The sequence below is a fragment of the Triticum dicoccoides genome, chromosome 4B (genome assembly GCF_002162155.2).
Source record: "Triticum dicoccoides isolate Atlit2015 ecotype Zavitan chromosome 4B, WEW_v2.0, whole genome shotgun sequence".
NCBI lineage: Eukaryota > Viridiplantae > Streptophyta > Magnoliopsida > Poales > Poaceae > Triticum > Triticum dicoccoides.
The window spans coordinates 365,359,295-365,381,031 of NC_041387.1; the positions used below are offsets into that span (position 1 = coordinate 365,359,295).

The 21,737-nt window shown below is 44.7% G+C and overlaps 1 long non-coding RNA gene across 17 annotated transcripts; it reads right to left on the reverse strand.

Annotated features, from left to right (window-relative positions):
* Positions 1 to 6,582: 6,582 nt before the first annotated feature.
* Positions 6,583 to 20,762, reverse strand: LOC119296171. 17 transcript variants are annotated; one of them, XR_005144977.1, is made up of 11 exons: positions 20,382 to 20,757; positions 20,232 to 20,305; positions 19,953 to 20,105; positions 19,702 to 19,845; positions 19,466 to 19,619; positions 19,115 to 19,204; positions 18,845 to 19,041; positions 18,051 to 18,289; positions 17,790 to 17,900; positions 17,176 to 17,279; positions 16,607 to 16,945 (listed from the first exon to the last, which is right to left on the reverse strand). It is a non-coding gene; the product is annotated as an uncharacterized LOC119296171 (long non-coding RNA). The 17 variants fall into 17 exon arrangements; XR_005144968.1 differs by adding an exon at positions 6,583 to 6,736 and having other exon boundaries at positions 16,717 to 16,945; positions 17,176 to 18,289; positions 20,382 to 20,758; XR_005144969.1 differs by adding an exon at positions 14,329 to 14,387 and having other exon boundaries at positions 16,717 to 16,945; positions 17,176 to 18,289; positions 20,382 to 20,758.
* Between the last annotated feature and the right edge of the window lie 975 nt (positions 20,763 to 21,737).

The window sequence follows — 21,737 nt, forward strand, 5'->3', positions numbered from 1 at the left end:
AGCTCAAAAACAAGTCTGTTTCCTCCATTTTGCAGTACGCCAGACCCCTCCCGATGAATAGGACCCCGTTTCGACCGTAGGCGGTCAAACAGAAGGTCGTTTCCTCTGTTCTGCGGTACTCCAGGCCTCATTTCGGCTGTTCCGTCCAAGCCGGTTGACCCCTAATGAACCCGGCGCATTCCTTTGCCTCCCGATTAGCAACACGATGCAATTTCTCCGTTCCGACCCAGCTGGTTGGCTGCCGATGAACAGGACGTCGTCGCTGCTCTCCGCTGCCTCTCCATGTAGACGAGCCCTGGCCGTACGTATGCGCGAGTAGGCGTTTGAGACCCCGCCCGTATGTATGTACGTGGCCGTATTTACTTTCTTGCATCATGTCTATACGTACGTGTACACGATATTGACGGTACTGCATGGCATGCTACGTCCGCGCCTCTACTACGACACGTGCCCTTCCTTAGTCGGCCACGGTTCATCGTTGCAATCTGCAGACACACCGATCGACCAGTATGTATGTACACATTTGCGACCAGAATGACAACGCTACATACACTTCGACCACGTGGGTCCCGACTGTTAGGGAGGATAAGGCACTTCCTTGCGTGCGAAGTTATTGCTGGTGGTTCCCAGCTATTAGGGAGAGAATCACTTTTTTGCCTGTAATATGGCCGCACTTCCTTGCGTGTGAAGATGTAGCCAGTGGGTCCCAGCTGTCAGGGGGAAACATTTTTTCGCAAAATACGGTGGCTCGTCCAGTGGGTCCCCACTGTCAGGTGGAGGAATAATTATTTTACGCGTAATAAGGTTGCACTTCCTTGCTGCGGCCGTGGACCTAGCTATCAGCCTCTCCACGTACAGTACTCTTCCGATGGAAGTCGTTCCTTGACCACATTGACCACGCCACGCCGAGAGCACCTAGGCGGTGGATGACGGCAAGGACTAGGAAGGGGATGACACGGAGCCGGGGAAGACGCGGCAGTGGATGCCCACGTGGAGAGGAGTACGAGGGTTCACAGGTTCGGCTGCGGTGTGAGGCTGTTGTCGCCGCAGAATAACAGGGGTTGTGGGTGAGTAGAGGGATGGCCTGGCCAGAGGTTGGAGTAGGGTGGGGTGTCCAGGCGTGCTCAGCAGCAGAGCCGGCCACTGGAGGCAGGAGCAGGTGGCACGACCGGCGCTTGTTTGGGCGGCTGGAGCAAGAATACCAGAGGTTGAAGAAGCACTACGACCGTTGGATGGACATCGTACGGTCAGTGGAGCTAGAATCGTTCATATTGACTAAGGTGACAAAGCCCGCCATCCGCGTCAAGTTAGTAGGCCCACAAGTTATCCTCCCACCATGGTGGGTCCCAGCTATCAGGGGAGTATTCATTTTTTGTGTGTTGACGACGCCGCGCCGAGTGCATCCAAGGTGGTGGATGACGGTGAGGCCCGGACAACAATGAGCCGGAGATGGGAAGACGCGGGAGTGGAGTCGCTGACGGAGAGGTGTACGCAGGTTAACTGGTTCTGGTGCGGCATGGTTCGACAGTCGATGGGGAAGAACAGGGGGTGTGGATGGGTAGAGGGATGGCCTGGCCGGCAGTGGGGTAGCACTTCACAGTGAAGCGTGCTAAGCAGAGTTTCTTGCAATAGGAGGTGGGAGCAGGTGGTCCCGACAGCGCTGGAGGAACAAGACGAGAGATTGAAGATGGATGCCGGTTATTGGATGTAAATCCAACGACTGTCGAAGTCAGAATCATTTGTTGACTAAGTTGACAACGACTTGCGTTGGCTTCGACCTATTAACCCACGTTTCAACCTCCCAAAATGTGGCACATATTCAGCCCATTTTTTTGAAAATTTACAGTCCATTTGATCTTTTTTTAGAATTACAATCCATTTGCTGGGATGGGTGAACAAATAATGTAGCGTCCATGCGACCCTTTTTTTTAGAACTACAACCCATTTTCACTTTCTCGAAATACACGAATTTGCTGGGCTGGGTGAACAAATAATGTAGCGTGCATGCGACCCATTTATTTTTTTCCTAAAAAAATTACAGTCCATTTGCACTTTTTCGAAATACACGATTTTGCTAGGCTGGTTCTAATTATAATGTTGGGTTGGGCGCAGCAATATTATCAAAAAATAAACAGGGCCTAAGCATTTTGTATTAAATATATTTAAATAATAAGTGCTTTATTATTACATTGGTCCTTAAATGTTAGCAAGCTTTTGTATGCAATCACCAGGATTTTCGTTGCCTTAATGTAAAAAATCCAGGATTTTTTTGTTAAAAAATTATTTTTATAAGTTAATAAGACGTGGGATACTGTTTTCTTATATATATATATATATATATATATATATATATATATATGTGTGTGTGTGTGTGTGTGTGTGTGTGTGTGTTAAATGTATGATGATAATAAAAATAATATATAATAACATATAAACTAATATAAATATATATAATATAGTTAGAAGCGAAACATAAGTTGGACCTGGCGTTCCTATTCTTACATAGAAAAATAAAATAGACCTCTGCGTTTTCTTCAGAAAAATACATAAGTTGGGCTGTGGATGTTTCAGGAAAAATAAAGCCTAAGATGGGAGGTCCATAAGCCCATCCATAAATGACGGCCCTCAAGAAATACAAACCGGCATGTCGTGGGCTGCGCACCTTAAAAAAGAAATCCTAGATGTGGCAGCCCACAACCCAGCTGATACTTGCTAGCCCGCTGATAATAAATGATATCTGCTAGCTCCCCGGCTTTGTTGTAAATTTATCTCCTTTAGTAACTACGTTGAAGCACCTCAACTTTTTTAACTATGTTGACAAACCCGTGGGCCCCAACGTCAGTATAGCATTAGGAGGAAGTATTTTTTCAATGAGGCACTTGCTTGCGTACGGCCATAGACCTGATGGGTCCCGACTATCCGCCTCTCCACGTACAGTCCTCTCCAGATTCCTCTCATTTGTTTAGCATGTTCACAACTGTAGACAGCGGCGCCGCGGTGACGCACAAAGGCAGAGGACGATAGCGAACCACCGGAGCCGGGGAAGGCATGCTACAACAATAGTAGATGATGTGCCTTACCTGTACCGAAACAACTGAACTAGCCCAGTGGTCAAGTGACACTACACGACCGCTAGTCCGCCTGGGTTCGATTCCACCTGATGTAGTGAAAATATCTCCAAATTTTTTACCTCTGCCATTCTTGACATGTGGGTCCCCATTGTCATCTATGCATACCATGTCCAACACTTGCGAAAACCTCGTCCCTGGTTTTCTCTATTTTTCGCACACTCGACATTATGTGGGCATTTTGAAAATAGCATATCTTTTAGACTATGCATCATATGAGGATGTGCTATGCATGAATGCTAACAAGCATGATGTTAACTGGCTGATAGTTCCATTTTCGACCATAAATAAAACTTCCAACATGATGTTATCCCTGTTTGAAAAGGGTGTGTTAATATAAATGCTCTGCCTATGAAACTCGCAATTTCTTATCTGAAACTGAAACTTACAGTTTCTTCTCTGAGAATCACATTGTCTGCACTTTAATATGAAACTACATGTTTTTAAGTGCTAAAAAGAGATCTCTAGAATTCATAAAATACTTCATATGCTCAATACTGCAAATCTAAAATTCAAAAGACATTCATATCTGAAAGTATTCTCAAAATACACAACACAAAACACAATTCACAACCTGCAAATACTGACAACCCTAAGCTCCTCCTAACAATTCACAACCTGCTGGACTATTTTTTGCCTTTGCCATTCTTGAAATGTGGGTCCCCATTGTCATCTACACACACCACGCCCAAAACTTGCCAAAACTTCGTCCCAGGTTTTCTCTATTTTTCGCACACTCGACATTGTGTGGGCATTTTGAAAATAGCATATATTTTTTACTGTGCATCATATGAAGATGTGCTATGCATGAATGTTAATCAGCATGATGTTAGCTGGCTGGTACTTCCATTTTCGACCATGAATAAAACTTCCAAAATGATGCTATCCATGTTTTAAAAGGGCGTGTTAATATAAATGCTCTGCCTCTGAAACTTGCAGTTTCTTATCTAAAACTGAAACTTGCAATTTCTTCTCTGAGAATCAGATTGTTCGTACTTCTATATGAAACTACATTTCTTTAAGTGCAAAAAATAGATCTCTAGATTTCATAAAATACTTCATATGCTCAATACTGCAAATCTGAAATTCAAAAGACATTCATATCTAAAAGTACTCTCAAATCTGAAAGACAAAACATAACCTGCCAATATTGACAACCCTATGCTCCTCCTCATACTATTTGGGGGCAAACAGCTACCCCGTGGGACGAGGTGAATGACAAGGGAGAGGATGGCGGGGAAGCATCATCGCGCCAATAGTTTTTCTCCTCTTGCAGTTGGGTTCGATCGACAGAGACTCCACCGGCTCGCTCTGCCACGACACACTGACAAACAACACTGTGTAGATGCTCGATCCTTCAATCTCGGGTGGATGCTCCATCTTCGATCAATACTCCCACCACCGCAGCCACATGATCGGATCTGGTGAATCTGTTTGCTCCATGGCCCAGAGGAGCAACTCTATGGACTCCAGCGCGACTCCATGCCGGTGTATCGCCTCCTTTTCGCTTATTTCCAGATATTTGGCCATCGCTTTTGCCGTCGCCGCTAATTGCTCCGGGTTGTCAAACCAAGACTATATATCCAACATCCTAGCTAGCTTCACAGGGTCGCCGCCAGCGAGCCACACGTATCGGTTGTACTCCAACATCGGTCTACTTCTCCGCAACACCTTCACTCGATGGCTGTGGTTTTTGAATGGAAGAGGAGACGAGCGGCGCTGGTTTTGGACTAGAACGGGAGAGGAGCGATGGTGGTTTTGAAATGGAAGAGGAGAGGGGTGGTGCTGGTTTTGGATTGGAACAGGAGAGTTGTAGCGGTGTTTTTGAAATGGAAGAGGAGAGGAGCGGCGCTGGATTTGAATTCGAACAAGAGAGGAGCGGTGGTGGTTTAAGAGGAGAGGAGCGGCGTTAGTCTTGGAAGTATTTTTGTTTTGCGTATTTTGGGTCAAAGTTTGACCATGTACTGTATTTGAAGCAAAATATGAATGCATGTCACCAAAAATTGTATCGTTTGGTTCGTATCTGAATGTACTTTCAAATTATATTATTTTTGCAACATATAACATGGATAAAAAATTATATTATCGAAGAGCGGCGTGCCAGACCGACCGACCGTATGGGGTGCGACGCGAACGCGACTGGTGTGATGTATACATGTGTACCGACGTTTTTTTGAGGCTTTGCTCCATGGCGCAATCCATGTATACAAAATTATATTTAAAAGTCGAGGGTGGGTCTTTTCCCGCGCAGTAGGCAGGGCAATACTACCTAGAGGCGAGTAGATGAGGGAGTAGGCTGCTGCAAACGTAGGGTTGTGTGATTTGACATCGAGTTACTGCTCGATAGGTGGGGCCCTGTGATTTGACTTGTCATTATCATTTTAACTGTGACGCTACGACCGGCGTGAGTCTCCCAATTCCTGACCAGCTCCATGGTATACAGGTGCCAAGTACTGTATACTACTTTTGGCAAACGCAATAAATACTACTCCCTCTCTCTCAGTTTACAAGGCGTGCGCATACCCCTAGGTCGTCAATTTGACCAACCTAATAGAAGTGATATACAGTATCACAAAAAACACACCATTATTAATTCCAGACGTTCTATTTTCAAGTAGTATAATTTTTGTGTCATATAGTTTATATTACGGTGATAAAATTGACAACCTAGGTATACGTGCAGGACTTGTAAACTGAAACAGAGGGATTACGAAGAAAGAGATAGAGAGAAGTAAAAAAGATTACTCTTATGGCCAACCTTACAGCAAACCTTGTTGTATGAGTGACTAAGTGATGACTATGTATGACATGCCAACATCAAACAGCCTAACGCACCTGGACGGAGGGAGTAGTTTCATGCATGTGAACTAGGCCAAAAAAAATGCTCATTTATAGCTGTCTGAAATCTCCAAGGGCGCGACCACGCGAGCGAGGCGACGGCCGTGGTAGGCGCGACCATGATACGGGCTGCTGACAGCCCTTGGATCTGAGATCGAACGGTCGCATGCTAAGTTGCTGAAAATTTGCAGAATAACCCTCCAGGATAGGATATTCACCCATAGGTCTAGAATAACGCCATGCAACCGTTCGCTCGCAGATCCAAGGGCTCTTGGAAGCCCGTATCATGGTAGCATGGAAGCCCTGCCGTTTGCGCGCCCCACTCAGCATTTTTACAATTGGAAAACCGTTAGCAGTCCGCTCCTACTCGTCCCCAGCCGTCCTTTAACATTACGGTAGTTCGCTCCTAGTAGTCCTGTCCTTTCACATTACAATAGTTGTAGCGACCGGATTTTCGGGATATTATTTCCCAGAAGATGGTCCTTGTGCTCACCATCCCTAGGATTACTGTTAGCTGATGAGACACCAACTTGATACAGAAATTCCAAGCAAAATGCAAAATATGTAGTACAAGACCATTCTGGCCTATGAGTACAACAAATGGTTTCTAGTAGTAGATGACGGAAGTGGTTTGTGGTTCATCAGTGGCCATGGGACTCCATTTCCCACAGGAACAACTAACCAGGATAACTCCTATCTTCGCGAGGCTGCTTTCATCATTGCGTAGGTTCTGGAGGTGTCATCGCAACGCTCCTCTCCATGCAAGAAATCTGGCCAAGACAATAGCCAGGGACAAGCCAGTGAGTACTTTGAATGTACTCGCAAACATTATGAACACCGGTATAATATAACAAATGATAATCATGCTCCCAAATATTCTATGATCACAACGTTAGTCACGAAATACAAATCCATGATGCATGCAAGCGGGTTGTTTATATAAAACATGAATATGCGATCAGAGAGTAGGGATAGAATGCACCGATCGGGTGTCTGAAGCGATGCCTCGAAAGGATAATAATATAAAGCATGCCTCAGTCGGGGGTCTGAGCGACACCACATAAAGGGCTTACAAATAAGAGAAATAACATGCATGCCACAATCGGGCATCTATGCGACACCACATAAAGGGCTTATAAATAATTTAAATAGCAAGCATGCCACAGTCGGGCGTCTGAGCGACACCACATAAAGGACTTATAAATAATTTAAATGACAAGCATGCCACAGTCGGGCGTCTGAGCGACACCACATAAAGGGCTTATAAATAATTTAAATAGCAAGCATGCAACAGTCGGGCGTCTGAGCGACACCACATAAAGGGCTTGTAAATAATTTAAATGACAAGCATGCCACAGTCGAGCGTCTGAGCGACACCACATAAAGGGCTTATAAGAGGATAATCATAGTGAATATCCAGGAGGTAGAACCGTCCCAGGGATACTCAATAGTTCAAATAATGTAAATGGTTAGTCCACAATAACAGTAATCATAATCATCATGAGTCACAAGTCATAATCCATGTTTTGGTTTAGCAATTTTTCCTCCGAAGACCGACACTAAGACCGACACTTGACCCATCCCAGACTGTAGTCCTTAACCATGGACACGGCTATTTGAATAGATATAATCTCTGCAGAGGGTGTACGCTTTACCCACGAGTAACGGATTTTCGTTAGTCCATCAGGACTAATTTCGTCTACGGCCTTTTACTTGAAAACACACCTGACCGCACACACCAGTCTGACTTACTGGTGTCTGGAATCACCCACGACACTCGTTAAGCAAACTCTAAGTGGGGAGGCTACAACCTCGACTAGCATGGGATCACAAAATTTATAACGCGCGCAAACTAGGGGAGCTACCCCCTCGGCTACAACCGGAAACACCCATGCCCCCGGACCAGGTGGCATGCCTACCAGATGCAGCCGGTATCTTCCAACATGGCCTCTCTGTACGGTGTGTGCTAGGAAGGGGTTGACAACTTACTAAACTGTACCCTACCTATGGCAGGGACAAGTGGTAGTACGACACTAGTATGGGGGTTACTGGAACAAGACTCAATCTATGGCCGACTAAGGAGGTTTAAGTATTCGCTGCATGATTAGCACAACAAATATGTTTCAACCGACAGACCAAATCACCACTCATCATACCTCACTATGCCATACCGGACACAACCGTCTCGACAAAGACTGGAGACAAGCTCGTGTCTACCCAAGACAGAGGATTTCCCGGATTCCTACCCATAGGCATGAAAGGCATACGAGGGTGATTACTATCACAAGCATATCAAATTCCAACAGCAAGGAACATTCATTATGCACTCATGAGTATGATCATATCATCACATAAAATAACGAACACTTCGTGTTAAGGTGGTGTTGTAACTGTATCAAACAACACACAAGAATATTATGCCAGGGTCCAGAATGCTTGCCTTCAAGAGTATGCAAGTGGGGTGCATTTTTTGAAAGTTGCTTCCTTCTTCAAAAATCCTATTTTGAGAAAATTCAAATTAACACATAGTTTCAAAACAGTATAAAAAGTTGTTTGGAAAATTTTCAAATAAACATGAAAATAAACTAGACAGAATTTGAGAAACAACAGAAAAAGAATCAAGTCATTTTGTCTTATATTAAAAAAGTTACAGCTAGTCAAAGTTTAGTGAAAATCCTGTTTTTAAATAAAACAGAAAAAGAAAAACGTTTTGGGGAGGAAGCATACTCTGGGTTTTACGCTTTCACTTATGCCAGCGTGGATTGGGTCATGGGTCACTAACAGTGGGTCCCTTGGGCCCACTGGTTAGGTTTGACCAGTTGCCCGCGCCTCCCTTCTCCTCTGTCCGAGCGGTAGCGGGGTTCCAGCGATCGCTGTCGACGAACCGCGGCTCCCCACGGGGTTCCGAGGGCGGGGATGTATCCGCCAGTCCAGGGTGGTCCTCCCAGTGGTCGAAAGGCTGGCGGGGACGCAGGGAGTCGCCGGCGGCGAGCTTCGCGGCGGAGGACGTTTCGGGAGCAATTGGGGGTTTGGGCTACGGTGGCTTCCGGTCGAGGCTTAGGCGTTGGGTGGCTCCGCACGGTCGAGGGGAGTCGGACGGTGGCATTGGAAGGGCAGGGGAGGCTCTACTTGCGACGCACGGCACCAGAGTGTGGCGGTGGCCAAACTGACCGGAGATGGGGAAGACGGCCTTCCTCCATTGATTGCCGGCTAAGGGAGCCCTAGGGGGATGGCTTGAGGTTGCCTCATGGACTGGATGAGCTCGGGGGGCCCTTTTATAGCGTATCTGAGTTAGTTCCGCAGCGGCCGGGGATAAGATCATCGGTGAGCTGCTACTGTGGCCGCATGCAACATGGCGATGCAGAGGGCGGCTTGGAGGGGTGAATGGATGAGCTCGAACTGTACCAGGGGTAGCTGGCAGGCTAGAGTGGCTCGGGCGGTGTCGTCCATGGCAGAGGCCTACTGCGGCCGTCAGCGGCTTGCGGTGGTGGCGCTGTAGGGGGCCAGGTCGGCTCTACGGTGAGGGAGGGGTTGGGCGTGTTGGCTGCGAGTGGCCAAGGGACCAGAACGGGCGCGGGGAGGACGACAGCGAGACGCGGCGACTCGGGCGCACCCACGTGCAAAACGCGCGCTCTGGACGCGCCCAGAGCACGCACGCGAGGTGCTCGGCAAAATGCCAATGCCTGCCAGGTGGTTCTAATCCACATGAGGTTTAGCAGGGTGGGGTTATGGACTAAGGTAGAGCCATGAGACATGCTGTTACGGCAAAGCAAGCAGGTTCAAAAATGTAAACTAGGTTTTATGCCAATTCTGTTCATGCACTTAAGGTGTTTGACAGAATGCTATGGTCATCTAGGCATCTCTTGGGGTGGCCAAAAACTCCAGATCATAGTCTCTTTAGGTACAAGTGATGATGGCAAGGTTGTTTGGGCAAAACCAGAAACTTGTTAGTGCAAGTTTTTGAGAAAACCAAATCTGGACAGAAACTAAAGGCTATCATTGCATGGACCAAAAATACTCCAATGGGTCCACTCTCCTGGACTTAAGGATTTTGTAGGGTGGTTTATAAGCAGGAGAAAGATCATAGGCACTAGAGCAAAACAAAATAGGGTTGCAGTAGAAAACACCCAACTGGACCAGAGAGCAAAAGAGGATGATTTGCTCACAATTTTCAAAGAACACCAGTGGGTTTTTGCATAAAGTTGAATTATACATTACTACTAACATCCCCTAATTTTGGTGGAAGTTTTAAAGAAATATTTAAATAGGTTGTAATGCAAAATTGCAAACTGGACCAGATTTGAAAATTTGGTGTAGGGCTCAAAATCTCCAAATGACTAAAAGATATTTTTGCATAAAAGTGGTGTGGAAACATCACATGACATCCCCAAATTTTGGTGGGGATTTTAAAGAAGTATTTGAAAGGGTTGTAGTGCAAAAGAGGCTCTAAAGCTTATGACAATCATTTTTAAAAGAAATAAAGCTCAGGGAAAATAATCATATAAATAAATCCACTGATAAAAGAAATGTTACTTGAGAGGGTATATAAGTCCAACAATATTTTTGAAAAGTTTTCACTTGGGGTGAAAACTTCACAATTCAGTAGAAAAGAGTGATTCTAAATTAAAAGAAAATCCAGAAAGTAAAAAATTTAATTTACCAAGGCAAAATTTTAATTGATAAATCATGGTTAAATTTTTGGGGTGTTACAACACTACCCCCCTTAAGAAAAATCTCGTCCTCGAGATTTTCTAAGGGTTGTTTTGAAAAATATTACTCCTACCATCACAAAGTAATACAAAAATAACCATTCTACTCATGTAATTTAAACGTGGCTACAGTAAGTTGGCAAATTTGTGGTGTAACGCTACAGTGTGGCATACTGGTGTTGCGTAGAAAAATCTACGGGAAATTTCTACTTTTGGTTACAGTAAATCTAGAATAAACTTCTAAATTACTAAAATACGTTGGTCGTACATGAGAGCACAGTGCTTTCTCTGGCTGACAGGTGGACCCAGGGTCCACTGTCAGTCTCTTCTTCTACCTCTGGCTCTCTCTTCTTCTTCTCTCTCGCGCGCTTTCCCGCGCTTTCTCCACCGACGACGTTTAGCGCGTAGGGCATCTAGGCCGTACTGCGGTAGTGCGCGGCGTGCTAGCTGCTGGTGCAGCGTGCACTCACCTCGCGGGAAAGTGCGCTGTCGGCACTGCTCGCGGATTCGCCTCCGAACACCGACGATCGAGCGACGAGCGGTGCTGGTGGACTTCGCCCACCGTACACTGATCTCGAGCTATAAAACGACCGAGGTGCTCCTTTCTTCTTCCTCACACCTGGCCTCGCTTCTCCTTCTCCTTCCTTCTCCTCCATTTCTGTTTGCAGGAGCTCGAAACGAGGCTGTAATGGCGGAGGTGATGCCAGACTGGTACGTGATCCTGATGTGTGGAGGGTTGGCGGCATTGCTGGGGTTCTCCGTGCTCTTGTGCGTGATGATCCTCGATGACCGTCGTGATGCTCCCGCTCGAGTGTTAGCTCTCCGCGGTGGCGGTGATCATGTGGATTAAGTGCGGTGTCGGGTGCTAACTGTTGCCAGTGTGCTCGAGGCAACTTGCATCCGAACAAACGCCCACTAATCTCTCCTTCAGAGGCTGTGTGTGCTAGGGAGGTGACCAGTTAGGTGCAAAATGTGTACGGGCATTTGCAATTAGTGCATGTGGTCGAGTGGTTGTGGTGGTGCGTCTGCTGTTGTGGTGCTGCGTGAATAAACGTCTATGTCGTGAAGAGATAGACGCTACAACAACTCAGGGAAAAATCTCACGTCAGGATTTACCGAGAGTGAAAACAGTTAATAAAAATTAACCGCAGTAAAAACCGCACTCATTAATTGAAACCAAAAATTTGATTCATCGCACAAATTTAGAATACCACGCATAAGTTGCAACACATAAATAAATGCTGGGACAATAAACATAGCAGTGACGTCTACAACGAGAACGGTAAATGGACAGGGTCCTGAGAAAACGTCTCTGGGATTGGGGCACACTCTTCTTCTATCGGGGGAAGCGGATTGACGAGTCGATGAACGCTTCTCTCCTGGTCGGGCCTCAGTGGTCTGCCGATGGCGATCTGAGGGTTTAAATCAGCGAGGCTCTGGAGATAACCCATCACTCGTTGGGTCAAACGCTCTTGAGCGATGACATACTGGGCAAGGTTGGCCAGTACTGGGTCTCTCTCGATTCGTCCACTGGGAAAAGATGCTACTTGTCCGGGTGCTGCACGACTCTGGAAGTAATAATACCCTCCTTCGCTGGCATCGGTACCGCGAATCGAAGGCGAGCAAGTGCTTCGCACGCAACAACTTCTATGGCCATTTGCGGAGTCGGCATAGATTTTCCCACGAAGGAGACTTGCGTTGGGTCTTGGTTTGGGTTTGCGGGAGGGATGTGCACCACTACCCAATATTTCGAGGTGGATGAGGTGATCCTCTATTTGAGCAACTCGTACTGGGGTGGGTGGATAGCACTCATGGTACTGCAGGTAAAGTCCCACAATATTTTAACAAAGCTACCTGGAGTTGCATCTGGAGTTCTCAGATAAATACTAGGGCTTAGCATGGCAAAGAAATGGCTGTGAGAGTTCTGCACAAGGTGAGGGATACTTGGCAAGGTCACGAGTTGGCCTTTTATATAGCATTGGGGCCGGGTTATTTACTATGGTGAAGGGTAACTAGTTTGTCGAATCTGCTCTATGGGATCAGGGTCAATGCTACAGATACACATATCTCACAAAAGTGACGTATTACTGTGGGTGTCGTCGGGGTGCTTGTGGTAGCTGTGCCCGAAAAAAAAATGCAACCGCACGCTAACATATTTATGCCAGGCTACTATTCAAAACCGAGGCACACAAGCAGGATGCGTTTATTTACAAGATCACACTATTATAGGGCGTGGACATACTGAGACTCGGTACTACTCGAGTGACTTAGTCTACCTCATTTATATCTAAGCGGGCGTGCCTTGTGGACGTCGAGGCTTCTCCATGGGTTTCACCATCGGGATTAGCTGGAGGGGGTTGAGGGGCTGCAGGGTCGGGGTAGCGATGATGACCATCCCGGGGATTGTTGGCCACAATCCCGTTGGAGCGTGTTCCAAAAAGGCGATGAAGCACTTCTGGGGACACCAACGCATCTTGGTCGATGGCTGGGGCTGACCTCAAGGACTCGATCAGTTGTCCGAACAGCACGACTGGGTTGTCGGCGTCGGGCTCATCTTCTCCTCTCGCCGGGGCTCAGCGAACCAGTTCTCCACGAGCTGCGATCAAATCAAGGGTGATTTGATCGAACAGTTCCTCTAGTGCACTTACATAGCGCACCAGATGCAACAATGCAGGATCCGTCTCATGATCTCCGTTGGTAACCTGGGTGGCCTACCATACCCGTCACGGCTGGGGTAATAGTAGAACGAGCGACAGTTAACTCTGGGCGACAAGTGCCGGAGTTGAACTATAGCCTCTCGAGCATCTAGTTGGATGGCTTGTGGCTCAAAGGAAGTTGTCCTTCTGGTGAACCTATAGGGGCGTTCTGGCGATAGGCCCCTACCATAGACGTGCATGGTGGCCCAGAATTGACGGTTCTCACCGCTCATGGGTCCTTGGTACACAACATATTCTGGGGGTTCTTCTAATGCAAAGGCACGGCGGGTGAGGTTTGCTAGCACGGTCACAAAACCTCCAAGGTTAATTGTTGTGGTCTCATTGTGCACAATAGGGCCAGGCATTATAGCTCGGTTTGGGGAAGAGGTTGTGTTGTGCTGGGTTGAGGCTAGCGTGCCCTTTTTATAGAAAAAGGGAACGGAGTCTTCCTTCGCACGCTTGTGAATGAGACAATTTAGGTGTCGGTCACTAGCGCGTGATTGACAGGCTAAGCTGATAGGTTGGGCACTGACTGCCAAAAAGGTGTCGAGATAACTGTGTGTCTATCTTACACAAGAAGCTTGGCCGGGGCTAGGTTAAGGTCTGGTGGAATGGTTAGTCTAGGTTTATTGACCTGGCTAAGATAGGATTAGCCAATGGTCAGCCTGGCTCTGATACCAAGGTTGTAGCGACCGGATTTTCGAGATATTATTTCCCAGAAAATGGTCCTTGTGCTCACCAGCCCCAGGATTACTGTTAGCTGATGATACACCAACTTGATACAGAAACTCCAAGCAAAATGCAAAATATGTAGTATAAGACCATTCTGGCCTAAGAGTACAACAAATGGTTTCTAGTAGTAGATGGCGAAAGCGGTTTGTGGTTCATCAGTGGCCATGGGACTCCATTTCCCACAGGAACAACTGACCAGGATAACTCATATCTTCGCGAGGCTGCTTTCATCATTGCGTAGGTTCCGGGGGTGTCATCGCGACGCTCCTCTCCATGCAAGAAATCTGGCCAAGACAATAGTCAGGGACAAGCCAGTTAGTACTTTGAATGTACTCGCAAACATTATGAACACTGGTATAATATAACAAATGATAATCATGCTCCGAAATATTCTATGATCACAATGTCAGTCACGAAATAAAAATCCATGATTCATGCAAGCGGGTTGTTTATATAAAACATGAATATGCGATCAGAGAGTAGGGATAGAATGCACCGATCGGGTGTCTGAAGCGACGCCTCGAAAGGATAATAATATAAAGCATGTCTCAGTCGGGCGTCTGAGCGACACCACATAAAGGGCTTATAAATAAGACAAATAACAAGCATGCCACAGTCGGGCATCTGTGCGACACCATACAAAGGGCTTACAAATAATTTAAATAGCAAGCATGCCACAGTCGGGCGTCTGAGCGACACCACATAAAGGGCTTATAAATAATTTAAACTAGTTGACCCGTTGCGCCAAATGGCGCAGAGACCCGCTAAAGACATATTGTCGATGAAAATAGTTTCACTTTGCAAGGACCTATTCGACATCGGTAGTAGAAAGCTCATTTTTTTAACCATGCTATATTGCAAATATGATTATCAAGCTGCAAAATCCAAGTTTGAAAAAAAATGTATAAATGTATAACACGTGCACCAGTTAAGGAAGCATTGTTTTAGTTGACAATATGGTTATCATGGACCCATTGTGCCAAATGACGTGGAGGCACACTAAATCCATGTGCACAATGAAAAAAAGTATCCATGGTTTAATGCCCTTTAATAAGAAACATGGTGGATTGTTATCCATAATGAGATGTATACACACATTTCAATTTTGTAGCACAAACTACTTGCTACCATGTTTGTAGAAACCCATTTGAAATCATGTTCGCAAATAGCGCTGAGACTCACTAACACGTGTGCTTTGAAAAAAGAACATGTATCAATAGACTTGTTCACGGTTCCCGCAAAAAAAGACTTGTTCATGGGCAGGCATGTATGCCAACTTAAACGTCATAAGCAAGTACCGTGAACAAAATTATCCGTTGCGCCAAATGACACAAGGTCCCAGGTCAAACCCAGAGAAATCTGGAAAAATAATATTTTCCAATGTAGCAATTGTTTGTATCTTTGTAATGCGTAAAGATAAGAACAATTCTTTCAAAATATGTAATGTCATTTTCAGCCGTCTAATATCAAGATGTAATAAGGCGGGAGAAAAAATGGTTGTAATTATCTTCTCCGTATTCAAACAGTTGAGAACTTGAAACAAAGTGGAGCGAAAGCCCAATTTAAACGAAGAACTTAAAGCCACTATTTTCTCAACTTAGGCATATATGATCTTGACTTTGAACAGAGAATTATTTGCATATCAAAGCCTTTAGTTGGTGATAAAGTTTCTCCCTATGTCACAAAATATACAACGTTTTTGCGACCTATCGTTTACACAAAGGGTCTCCTAGAACCTATGGAATAAAACTGAGTACAGAGCCTTTTTTTAGAGCAAGAGTGTCATCGCCAAATGGCGCAGAGACCTACTGAATCAAAATGTGTATTGAATAATAAAATTCATGGTTTAGTTGCGGGCAAGCACATATGGTAACAAATCCATAAGATTCTTCAAGTGTATCACGCACGCAGCTAAATTTAGTTATGGGCTTACTTGGCACAGATGCCAATACTATTAACAAGGGCATATTCATGTTATACCATTATTAAAAAAATCAGGTATTACTCCACTTAATTGTGGAACAAGCCGAGATAACAAAATGTCAAAAAAACCTAAAATTGTGTGCCCCATAGGACTTATGAAAAATAAATAAAGAATTGTGATAAGCATTTCTAGTAAAAAGAGATAGTGGCAGTAAGCATATTTGTAAGCTCAGCAACTGACCGGGGTTGACACAGATGAAAAAAAAACAGCCATCCACCCATATTTGGAACAAATATTATAATCCAAAAAGTAGTCTACATCATATTTGGAACAAATATTATAACCCTATTCTCTATGTTACCTCCAAAGGTACATTACATTAATTAAAAGCCATATTCTGCTGCAGATGTGAGTTATATACATTGTCATGAACTGATGATTATAGATCATTTTACTACATTTTTAAATCAAATCTACTCCCTCTGTCTGAAAAAAACTTGTCCGAAGCTTGTTCTTCAAATGGATGTATCTAGCACTAACTTGATGCTAGATACATCCATTTGAGAGACAAGCTTTTTCGGACGGAGGGAATACAAGGTGGTAGAACCTCTTGCACAACCTGCTAAACTATGCTCCAGTAACTTATGCATGAGAATGAATTTAATTAACAGTGAGAAAGCATGGCGTACATGTAGTGCCAATGCGCTAGTATGTTTCGTCACCAAGAAATTGGTGAAATTGACAGGATATTACAAGCAAGAGTTGAACAACAGCAACCAAACAATAGTGAAATCCTTTTTGACCAGTTCTGTTGTAACGCCAACAACATTATCCTCCATAAAGAGGGTAGCAGGAAGCAAGAGAATGAGAACAATTGGAGCCATGTACAAGAGCAGGTTCATAGAATTAAGTTTCTCCCTACAAGACAACAAAGTAGTCAAAAGTCAGGATCTACCTTTTTTAGAGGGAAAAGCCAAGATATACCTAAATACCACAGCCTAGAAGTATATACACAACACCCGGTATATATACCAAAAAAGACAAATCCTAGAAGCTTCTATATTTTATCTACATATTTTGCTCATGGATTGTATAGAGCATCCGTTCATAATCTGTCATCCACACAAATGCAGAGAAAAAATGATTACCCCTCGGACGACAGAAGAATTACTTGCAACACAGTGTTCAACGCTCTTGCAGCAGTGGCTCCAATGCACACGATGAATCCAAACAGATGGGATCTAGTCTCGCCCTGTAAATTTAGCTCTCATAGACTGCAAGAATAGCAACAGTTTGCTAAATACAGAAGACACATTCAAAACCAAAAGTTTTTCCATCTCCAATCTTATAATATACATAGTTAAATAAACCAATAAAGTTGAGATACAAATAAATGTGAGTTTTTCCTGTATATGACCGAACGTCAACTTGGAAATTAAAATTTTCACAGTGAAGTTTTATGGCAGAACAATTAAATTTCCTGAGGAACTCAAACCAATCCCCCAAATGATGATATGATCATGCAAACAATCATTCAACCATATTATACTCTCCAGACAACCCAACTAAGTATAAGTTTATTAAACAGATAACTACATAGACATGCATCGGATAACTACATAGACATGCACCAGACATAGTAGATCGTAGACACGCACAATTTTTATCTACAGGATCAGACCGCCATGGGAACAATAAGGAAGAAAGCAAAATTCTGACAAAATGTAAACAAAGATTCTGCACACAGGTAGGCTGACCACACCAATGCATCATCTCATAGAATCTAAGGATAGATTCTGCATACAGGCAAGCTATCCACAGCAACACATTCGCCCATAGACTTTTCAGCAAAAGGAGAAGCTTAGCAGCCATCCTAAAATCATGGGAAGTAAGTGAGTTTAGATGCATGACCAACATACACCAGCAACCATGCAAATAAGCATATTTTATCCACTGGCCTGAGCCAAATTCTGAATCATCTAAACAATGGAAGAACTGAACAAATGTACATCAGTCTACCAACCCAATCTTTCAGCGTGTGTAGCAGCAGCTCAATGACATTCACAAATTAGAAATCAACCTAGGTCTTCATTTAAGTTCACAGTGGAGCAGACTACAAAATAATCATACAAGAAAAGCAACATGAACTTGGTGGCATGTAAAGAAGACAACAAATATTCAATGCGTCAGATGAAATGAGATCAAAATACTGCCCCATTTGCTGCCTTGATGTCTCCTTTCAAATCCACAATGACTGCTATCCTAGCCATGGAGTGAGTCCAGTGACATACAGATATGAGAGATATTCGGTTATGAGGATTGGGGAAATTAATGATCATTCAGTCAGTATTACAAGGTCAGTATATAACAAGGTCAGTAGCAAGCAAGCAACAAGGTCAGTATATAACAAAGCATAGAAGATACAAGCATCATACAAATATATATAGCAAAGCATCAACATCAGGCCAGCAACAGCCCAACACCCAGCGACAAAGCACCAGCAGTAACCTAGCGAGCACGCACACAACAATCAAGAACACACGCACGCAGCAAGGCAGCAGTTAGGACGCACACACTGGATGATTCTTGTCGTTGCACCTAATAACAGAAAAAAGTAGGAACCTAATTGCGTAAAATTAGGTGTTAAGTAAATGCTTCTATGCTCGAAATACAGTGCAACATGGTTTGATGAAATTTTGATACAAAGTAGTATTGAACTAACTACTGCAAAACTGAGTTCAATGCTTTAACTTCGAATTCAGTTGCAGAAGATCTCATAGCACAAAATATGAAAATCATATAGCATTATTTCCTTACCATGTAGTTAGCATCAATAAAAGGTCTACTGACAGCCACGACTTCAATACCACCTCTACTGGAGCATTGATGCCTCTTTTAATCCTCAATGACTGAACGATCATTAATATCCTAATCCTCATAACTGAATATCTCTTGTGTCCGTATGTCAGTGGACGCACTCCCTGACCAGCACAGCAGCAAAATCAGCAGGTCAGCTGCAGCAAGCAACAAAGTCAGTATACAACAAAGCATAGCTTCGTAGCTACATGGAAGATTCTGTCCCCATACTTGTACATGGTATTCAATCATAGCTTGTCGTGTAGCTTGCAGTTGGATTTGATGACACATGTTTAGGGAGATCCTACCGACAGACACCACCTATTATATTGAGAAATGTCAGGATTCTTTTTAGAATCATGTAACCATGGATGTTCTACTGATGCAATCAACAATGCCACAAAATAAATAGTGAAATTGTCTGATGCAATTATTAAAACCCTGCAAGTTAATTATCAATTGGTCATGGCTATGGCATAAAAAAGACATACCCCAATGTAAGATTGAATTCACCATTATGAGAGAGAGAAAACATTCTGTATGCTATTACACAATGGGAAAGGTAACATCACTAATGCTCACCGAGTACGTGTGTTGTAGTAAACCGTGTGATTGGGATTGGGATCCAGCGTCTGTCGAACAAAGTCTTTAGCAGGCTCAGATACTCTGGGCATTGGGTCTCTTTTGAAATCTACCACTGAGCACATAATTGCTTGTGCTACTCCCTGTTCAGAATCTGCACAACATCACAACAATTTGTAAGGTGATTTTTAATTTCTTCACAACATATATTCTGCCCAATCAAGGAAAGTAAGTACCTTCCAAAAATGTTTGCACACCACAAAGAAGTATGTAAAGTATAACTCCTACAATCCAGACATCGATTTCAGGGCCACACTTGTGCTTTAATACCTCTGGGAGCATGTAGTATGGACTGGCTACAATTTTATTAAACCGCTCACCTGCACATAGAAGCCTTCATCTGTGAGAAGCATTTATGCAAACACATGCTGTGCGACTTGTTCTACTGATCAAAGAGAAGCAGCAAAACAGGAGAAAATTCAGCAACCTGCAAGCTGAAGATGACCAGAAACGGATACCACATGGACGCCCTCTTCCGCCACGCACTGCCTCCCTCTTTCTCAGCCAGCTTCGGGTTTCCACTGTTCAGCCACCATTGTTTATTCCATCATCCCTGTTGCCGGCTCCATTTTATGCTCTGCTGCACGGCCTTGTCATTTTGTCAAGCGCATAGTACAGAAACTAAATATCATGTAGAAGCATATATAGATTCAAAGCAAAACTAAGCTTGGATTGAAAATCCTGAAGGAGGAAGTATGGAAGGCACCTAACTGAAGTGGTCCGTGGGAATCGGCGGTGTTGGCTCTGTCTTCCCCATCTTCCTCGCCGTGGATCACTCAGCTAGCTCCAAAGAAGAGAAGATGGTGAGAAGAGAAGGGAAGGAGGAGACTAATCACACAGATTCCCTCTTCTATACCTTGCACTGTCAGCTGCTTCCTTGACATGAAGCACCTCGACCAGCTCATGGAGTCCAGCCGCCGCCGCCCCAGATGCTAGCTGCTGCTCCCCTCCTCCTCCGTCGTCGCCCCAGATGCCGAGTCCCAATCGAGGCCGCACTCCTTGGCTCGAGGTCCTCCGGCTGAGGCCGGATCGAGGCCGTGCTCGTCGAGGCCCGCCACGGGGCGGCTGCATCTGGGCCACCACGGGACATGACCCTCTTCCCTGTAGCCTCATCCCATCGCGACGGGTCGCCTACTCTGCTCCTTCACCTCACCATCGGCTGACTCGACTAACTTGCGCCGGATTTGGAACCAGGCGCCACCGACGACCGCATATGATAGAGGCAAAGGTGTCCCGTCTTTCGATGAGATGATGAATATCGCTTTGGTGAAAGTCGACTTTGACGATCCGACTACGAACGCGCGAGGACGTCGCGCCTTAGCAATCGCTAAACCAACTCCGAGAGGTTATTGACCACGACGGAGCACGATCAATCTGACCACGAGGGTCTGTTTTCTGCGAGCAAACGAAGAACAAGCAAGAAACTGAGATTGCAATCTGGATATTGCGAATATAAGATGAAAGCTTTATTTATCAAGGTAGGGTTCTGTGACGCCTTTGTCTGGTCGTTGAACACAAACGAAGTACGCGAAGTTGCAGCTATGGCGAACTTTAATCGAAACAAAACCCAAAATCTAAACGGTGCCCTAAGGGCTGTATATATGGAGGAAGAGAGAGGAATTTCGTGGCCCTTGGTGGAGGGGTCCGAAATCAACCCTATCTTTTGTTTCCCCACACATACGGACTCTAAAACTAGCCTATACTTATGTATTTCGAAATTACATGGGTCTGGCCCAATAAAAAGGTGACGCAGCACCTATAATAACCTCGGGACGAAATTTATGAAGTGGCATCTTGTATATTTCGTCCAAGGCTTCATGCACCCATTATGGTGGCTTCAAAGTCCTGAAATCATCACTTGTAACTCCGTTCTTGTTCCCCTTGCGCATGGCATCATCTCCATGCTTGTTCTTGCTCCAATGTTCATCCTTCTCCAAGCTAGGCCCTTCATTTGTAAGCAAAACAAATGTATCCAATTTAGGCAGCATAATATTCTCATGAACATTAGAATCATTACCAAGAAACGAAAGTACCTGATAATTTAATTGGCGTGCGCGAGCTCTAGTAATTGGTCCCGTGTATGTAGCAGTAGGGGCTGTGGGTGTAACAATGGTATTGATGTCCTCATCATCCTCCCCTTCTTGAAATGAAGTCGTCCTCGACGGAAGCTCATCTTCCTCACTCAAATAAGGCTTCAAATCTGCAATGTTAA